Source organism: Bos taurus, chromosome 3 (genome assembly GCF_002263795.3).
Source record: "Bos taurus isolate L1 Dominette 01449 registration number 42190680 breed Hereford chromosome 3, ARS-UCD2.0, whole genome shotgun sequence".
Classification (NCBI taxonomy): Eukaryota; Metazoa; Chordata; class Mammalia; order Artiodactyla; family Bovidae; genus Bos; species Bos taurus.
Genome location: NC_037330.1, coordinates 74,644,666 through 74,652,834, shown reverse-complemented (window position 1 = coordinate 74,652,834; position 8,169 = coordinate 74,644,666). Strand labels below are relative to the sequence as shown.

At 39.2% G+C, this 8,169-nt stretch overlaps 1 long non-coding RNA gene across 1 annotated transcript; it reads left to right on the top strand.

Moving 5' to 3' along the window:
- The first annotated feature begins 3,529 nt into the window (after positions 1–3,529).
- LOC132345007 (uncharacterized) lies at positions 3,530–7,451 on the top strand. Its single transcript, XR_009494105.1, has 3 exons — positions 3,530–3,617; positions 4,636–4,839; positions 7,346–7,451. It is a non-coding gene; the product is annotated as an uncharacterized lncRNA (long non-coding RNA).
- The last annotated feature ends 718 nt before the right edge of the window (positions 7,452–8,169 follow it).

Sequence of the window (8,169 nt, the reverse complement as noted above, 5' to 3'; positions counted from 1 at the left end):
CTTTGCAACCTTATGGACTGTAGCCCACCAGGCTCCTTTGTCCATGGGATTCTCTGGGCAAGAATACTGGAGCGGGTTGCTATGCCTTCCTCCAGGGAAACTTCCCCACCCAGGGATCGGACTCACGTCTGCCTGCATTTCCTGCATTGCTGGCAGATTCTTTACCCACTGAGCCACCTGGGAAGCTTAACCATGCTCATGTCACTTTTTCTTTATTGTGTCTTCTAAGGTGTTATAATATTGGCAGTTGTATTATGTTAACCTCATGGTGGCTCAGATGGTAAAGAATCTGCCTGCAATGTTGGAGACCTGGGTTCGATCCCTGGGTCAAAAAGATCCCCCGGAGAAGGGAATGTCAGCCCACTCCAGTGTTCTTGCCTGGAGATTTCCATGGACAGAGCAGCCTGGCAGGCTATAGTCCATGGGGTTTCAAAAAGTTGAACATGACTGAATGACTAACACTTTAGGTTATGCAAACAATTTATACCAAGTACAATTTGAAAAAGTGTTAGACATGATTCTTTTGAGAAAGAAAAATCAGCCTATGAACACTGTGCTCTTGTCAAATTCTGGGTAATGTTTTGTTGTTGCTTCTAGGTTTCTAGTGCTTGACAAGGTTTGCTAACCTACTGTCCTCTACCTTATTCTAAGAAGATCTATTTATAAATAAAATAGAAGCAATTCTCTGATAATATGAACCTAGGTTCACTAGTGTCTGTGCTGTTTCCTGCTAGAATTTGTGTGGAAGAGCCAGTTCATTTTCTGGGCTTGAATCATTCAGCAGCAGAGATTCTATTACACAGTGGTTTATCTTGTCTGTGTTTAAAGGTCTCCTGGAAGGGAGTTCATTTTTTCACTCATTATTTCAAGAAATATTTATTGAGTATCTACTATGTGAAAGTGCTTCACTTAGTATGCCAGCAAATTTGGAAACTCACAGTGACCACAGGACTGAAAAAAGTCATTTTTCATTCCAATTCCAAAGAAAGGCAGTGCCAAAGAATACTCAAACTACTGCACAATTGCACTCATGTCACATGCTAGCAAAGTAATGCTCAAAATTTTCCAAGCCAGGCTTCAACAGTACGTGAACTGTGAACTTCCAGATGTTCAAGCTGGATTTAGAAAAGGCAGAGGAACCAAAGATCAAGTTGCCAACATCCGTTGGATCACTGAAAAAGCAAGATAGTTCCAGAAAAACATCTACTTCTGCTTTATTGACTATGCCAAAGCCTTTGACTGTGTGGATCACAATAAACTGTGGAAAATTCTTAAAGGGATGGGAATACCAGACCACCTGACCTGCTTCCTGAGATATCTGTATGCAGGTCAGGAAGCAACAGTTAGAACTGGACATGGAACAAAAGACTGGTTCCAAATTGGGAAAGAGTACGTCAAGGCTGTATATTGTCACCCTGCTTATTTAACTTCTATGCAGAGTACATCATGAGAAACCCTGGGCTGGATGAAGCACAAGTTGGAATCAAGATTGCCGGGAGAAATATCAATAACCTTAGATATGCAGATGACACCACCCTTATGGCAGAAAGTGAAGAAGAGCTAAAGAGCCTCTTGATGAAAGTGAAAGGGAGAGTGAAAAAGTAGGCATAAAACTCAACATTCAGAAAACTAAGATCATGGCATCTGGTCCCATCCTTTCATGGCAAATATATGGGGAAACAATGGAAACAGTGACAGACTTAATTTTGGGGGGCTCCAAAATCACTGTAGATGGTGACTGCAGCCATGAAATTAAAAGACGCTTGCTCCTTGGAAGAAAAGTTATGACCAACCTAGACAGCATATTCAAAAGCAGAGACATTACTTTGCCAGCAAAGGTCCATCTAGTCAAAGCCTTGGTTTTTCCAGTAGTCATGTATGGATATGAGAGTTGGACTATTAAGAAAGCTGAGTGCCAAAGAATGATGCTTTTGAACTGTGGTGTTGGAGAAGACTCTTGAGAGTCCCTTGGACTGCAAGGAGATCCAACCAGTCCATCCTAGAGGAAATCAGTCCTGAATATTCATTGGAAGGACTGATGCTGAAGCTCCAATACTTTGGCCACCTGATGTGAAGAACTGACTCATTTGAAAAGACCTTGATGCTAGGAATGATTGAAGGTAGGAAGAGAAGGGGATGACTGAGATGGTTGGATGGCATCACCAACTCAACAGACATGAGTTTGAGTAAGCCCCGGGATTGGTGATGAACAGTGAAACCTGACATGCTGCAGTGCATGGAGTCTTAAAGGGTCGGACACAACTGCACGACTGAACTGAACTGAACTATGTGTCAGATATTCTTCTGAGTTCTTAAGATACAGATATGGACATAAGATTCCTATCCTCAAGGAACTTATATTCTAATGAGACTACACAAGTGATAAGTAAGTAAAATAGTGTATTGTTAGAACGTGATAAAGGCTATGGAGGAACATACAGCAGGAGAGGGAGATTGTGTATCCTTGGAGTAGGGAGAATTTGATGTTTAAATAGTGCACTCAGGAAGTTCAGTTCAGTTGCTCAGTCGTGTCCGACTCTTTGCGACCCCATGAATCGCAGCATGCCAGGCCTCCCTGTCCATCACCAACTCCCGGAGTTGACCCAGACTCACGTCCTGAAAAAGTGACATTTGAATAAAGACCTTAATAGGTGAGGGAGTGAGTCATTGTGTTAATCTTTAATAATTTAAATTAATGTTTAAATAAGAATTAAAAATATAATAAATTAAGTGGTTATTACTTTGTAAAAAATCAGTTGGGTTTTAGCCAATTTAGAATATATGTACACCATTTTTTGTAATGACAAAAATTTATAGGTAAATTTGTCAGATGCAGCTAAAAGCCTTAGTGTTATGTGGAGACTAAAACTGTAAAAGGCTTCTGAGAAATATCTTTTGAGGCAATATCTCATTAAGAGGAAAATATCTGACTGGCTACACATGTGAAGGAAAGGTGGGATACCCTTTAGCTCAGCTAGTCATAGTATTTTTTCCCCCTAAGGCTTTTTTTCATTAGAGACACAATTCTAGGGGAGTCATTGGTTTTAAAAGGAGTCATTTTATAAATTATGCTTAGATTAATTTTTTTAACCCAAAGACCAGTATTTAGCCCAAATATTTCATGTATAGGGCACAAATAAGACTTCTGACATTGCAAAGCTTTTAGCCTCTTTATTGAGACATTCCTACTTTATAGGAATAAAAGAGATTTTCAGTGAACAGATGTAAGACTCTGTTCTTGTAGGGCTGACTTTACCTTACACAAATAATTTAATAAAAATGAGTTATACCAATTAACTGAATACTGTCTGCATATACTTTCATTTGAAATAGTCTTCAAAGAGAATGTGAAATTTCAAACTTTCCTGATAACCTTAGAGCTAACAAGAACCTTGGAGAAAACCTAGGTCAATCCTCATTGCATAAATCAAGACATTTACATCTAGTTATTTTCCTGAGGTCACAATGCTGTGACTGACTGTTGACACACCCTAAATGCATATAGCTTCCTTGGAACTTGGAACTGGAACTTGGAAACTGATGTCTATGAATTCATCTTACCTTCTGAGAAGTCTTGCTTATCTCATCTCAGGAAATGAGCCACCCTCTGACTCTATGTATGTCAGGATAGACTAAACTGTAGTAATGAACAATCCTCCAAATTCCAGTTTTAGTGCAATAAAAGGTTTTGTCTTGTTGATACAAAATCTGTTGGGGTATCAAATGGACAATTGTCCTTCAAATAGTGGAGGAGGTTTAAGTTGTTTTAAACTTCTCAACAGGTTTGTCACACTGGATAGGAGAATAGACTAGAGAATCCCACGGTAAGATTCTGTGCGAGGGGGCCAGTTACATATTTCACCTGGGGAAGTCCCCATTTTGTGAACCAACATAGATCACGTAGGCATTGGATATCAGACAAAGAAACCAAAGAAGTCTTATTTATTTATTTATTTATTTGACTGTATGGGCTTTCTCTAATTGTGGTGAACTTCTCATTGTAGTGGCTTTTGTTGGAGAGCACGGGCTCTAGTAATGTAGCTTCAGTAATTGCCACACGTGGGCTCAGAAGTTGCAGCTCCTGGGCTATAGAGCACAGGCTCAAATCGTTGTAGTGCACAGGCTCAGTTGCTCCAGGGCATGTGAGATCTTCCCCGATCAGGGATTGAATCTGTGTCTCCTGCATTGGCAGGTGGATTCTTTACTACTAAGCCACCAAGAAGACCCCACAGAAGCCTTTAATACACAGATGTGACATGCTCTTGATGATGTTTTAAGAAGGTTGATCTTGTGTTACCCAGAAGGGGAAGAGGTTGAAATCAGGGAGACTCTTTAGGAGGCTGTTGTAGTAGCTGAGCTGAGCAATTACAGTGGAAAGGAAAGGACAGATATGAGCGAGTCTGTGAAGGGAGAATTGGAGGATATAGAAACTGATTAAATATTTTGTGGAGAGGGAAAAGTCAATGGCAGATTCTAGATTTAGGACTTGGGAGACTAGAAAATTGATCAAACTGAAAATCTTGAGGAGGTGTTGAAGAGAGATGGGAGAGGTATTATAATGAAATACGGCACATAAGAGGTCACAATAAAATAAAACAATGTTAAATATAATGGTAGCTTTCTCTTTTCTCATAGCTTTAAAATTTTTGATTTGAAGACAATGTATTAAAATGAAAGTAAAAAGACCCAAAAAAGACAGAATTTGAGTGTTCTTTCCTGAGACCGATAGAATGTGCAGTTTCTGTCACTTTTATACAACTGAGTTGGTAGTAGAAAATGAAATTGATGGAAATCACGATGTAGACAGCATAATTCAGCCAGCTTGGAAGGCAAACTGAGGTAAGCATTTTGTTTATTGCTAAGAGGAATGAAAGGATAACTGGATAGAGAGCCCGAGAACAAAATACTATAAGTATTCTCAGGATACATATTAGGAGATACTAGAATATTTCTGGATATCAATTGGAGAATACCACTGTCATATAAGTTTAGTTACTTAATCAATATTTAATTTTTTGAGATATTTCATTGTATAAGTTTAAGTATACAATATGTTGATTAGATCCATTTTTAGATTGCAATATGGTTATCACTGTAGCTTTAGATAACACTTCTGTCACATCACATAGTTAGCATTTTGTGTGTGTATGTGACAGGAACAATTGAGATCTAGTTTCTTTGACAGTTGTAATAGAGTATTGTCTCTAAAATCACTATTCGGTTTGTTAGATCTCCAGGGCTTAAGTATCTAGTGGTTGTAAGTTTGTATCTTTAATCAATATCTTCCCAGTTCCCCCAAATCCCATTCCCCAAATCCCCATCCAGCGTTCTGCACTTTTTTAAAGTTATGTTTTCTCAGATTCCACACACAGGTAACATCAGACAGTATTTTTCTTTCTCTACCTGACTTATTTCACTTAGCATAATGCCCTCAAGATCCATCTGTGTTGTCTCAAATGGCACAATATTCTTTCTCATGACTGAATAATATTCTGTATATATGTACCACATCTTCTTTATCCAGTCATTCATTGATGGACACGAGTTTTTCCACATCTTGGTTATTGTGAATAGTGCTGAAATAAACATGAGAATGCATTTCTCTCTTCAACATCCTGCTTTCATTTTATTTGGATTTATACCGGAGAAGGCAATGGTACCCCACTCCAGTACTTTTGCCTAGAAAATCCCATGGACGGAGGAGCCTCGTAGGCTGCAGTCCATGGGGTCGCTAGAGTCGGACACGACTGAGCGACTTCACTTTCCCTTTTCAGTTTCACGCATTGGAGAAGGAAATGGCAACCCACTCCAGTCTTGCCTGGAGAATCCCAGGGACGGGAAGCCTGGTGGGCTGCCGTCTATGGGGTCGCACAGAGTCGGACACGACTAAAGCGACGCAGCAGCAGCAGCAGCAGAACTGCTAGATCATATAGTAACTTTAATTTAAACTTTTTGAGGAAACTGTATACTGTTTTCCATAGTTGTTAAACCAGTTTACATTCCCACTAATAGTGGATAAAGATTTCTTTTTCTCCACACACTCTCTTGTCTTTTTAATAATAGCTATTATAATGGATGGGAGGTAATATTTCTTTGTGGTTTGGATTTGTCTTTTCCTGATGACTAGTGATGTTGAAAATCTTTTCACATATCTGTTGAATATCTTCCTTGAGAAAGTATTTCTTTAGTTCCTCTGCCCATTTTTAAATTAGATTTAAATTTGTCATTATTGATTTGTATGATTTCTTTATATATTTTTGATAGCAACCCTTTATCCAATATATGATTTGCAAATATTTTCTCACATTCTGTAGTTGCCTTTTTATTCCATTGATTGTTTCTTTTGCTGTGCAGAAGCTCTTTAGTTGATGTAGTTCCATTTCTTGATTTATGCTTTTGTTGCTTGTGCTTTTTGGTATCACATCTAAAAAACATCATTACCAAGATCAGTGTCAAGAAGATTCTTTCCTATGTTTTCTTTGTTTCCCCCTATGCTTTCTTCTGAGAGTTTTATGGTGTCAACCCTTAGGTTTAAGTTGTTAATCCTATTCAAAACATTTATTGAACACATTATTTTTTAAATACCAGACTGGGTTCTATGAGGACAAAGATGAGTAAGACAGGATGCCTTTCATCAAGGGGCTTATACTCTAATGGACAAGACAAATACAGTTTATGGTAAGTGATAAGATAGACTCACAAGATTCTAGAGAGGTTCAAGGAGGTTCAGTGTTCATTGAAGACTGCTGCAGATGTGCCCAAGAGGAATCTTAAGGGATAAATAAGCACAAGCCAGTTGAGGAGAGGTGAGAAAGGAAACTTCATTAACAAGGCATTAATGTGAAAAGATGGTATTCAACCTGCAGCATCATACTTCTTCCCAGAATGTTGTTTATTTCTTTCCTTCCCACAGCCTCTTACCTCAAACCAGAGGACACCGCAATAGAAATGATGATCTGTTTTAGCTTCTTAAGATCCCAGGAGCAGTGAACATATCCGCAGTTTCTAAAGTCAGTGCTTCAAGACAACAAACCTGCCAAAGCTAAAAAACCCCAGTGATTCTGCTTCACACTTCTCTGTTCTGCTTGCTTTCTAATTAGAAATTCTTATTGTGTAACTCAGTCCTAGGCAGCATCAGGATTACTGTGGAGCTTTGAGCCTTCAGATCATGTTAGTGGTGTTTAAAAACAAACTCCTTTTCCTGGAATCTTAAGATCTAAAAACGTTGAATAATGTTTCTGTGTATTTTCTAATAGCAACAATGACTGAAGTTCTCTCTTGAATTCCATGGAAATCTCCTCTTTCAGTAAAAATAATTGCTGATATTATCTGTGTCTTTTTAAAGGGCTGCAGTCATATTTCTATGAATGCTACAGTTTTACTTTGGAAACATGCAGCAGTTTTGAGAACAATACCAAATGTAATAAACTGATTATGTGACAATCCAGAAAGTTGGTCTCTTTTGTTGTGTGTCTTTAATAAGCATTAAGGAGGCAAAAATTCTTTCAAGGCTTTGTCAAGTCTTCCTAGTAGGCAAGATGTGTGCTTTATAATAGTTGTAAATAGTAGGCCCTTTGGACTAACCTAATGTGAAGTCAAGTGGGCCTTAGAAAGCATCACTATGAACAAAGCTAGTGGAGGTGATGGAGTTCCAGTTGAGCTATTTCAAATCCTGAAAGATGATGCTGTGAAAGGGCTGTGCTCAATATGCCAGCACATTTGGAAAACTCAGCAGTGGCCACAGGACTGGAAAAGGTCAGTTTTCATTCCAATCCCAAAGAAAGGCAATGCCAAAGAATGCTCAAACTACCGCACAATTGCACTCATCTCATACACTAGTATGGAGAAGGCAATGGCACCCCACTCCAGTACTCTTGCCTGGAAAATCCCATGGATGGAGGAGTCTGGTAGGCTTCGATCCATGGGGTCGCTAAGAGTCGGACACGACTGAGCAACTTCACTTTCACTTTTCACTTTCATGCATTGGAGAAGGAAATGGCAACCCACTCCAGTGTTCTTGCCTGGAGAATCCCAAGGATGGGAGAGCCTGGTGGGCTGACGTCTACGGGGTCACACAGAGTCGGACATGACTGAAGCGACTTAGCAGCACACGCTAGTAAAGTAATGCTCAAAATTCTCCAAGCCAAGCTTCAGCAATACATGAACCGT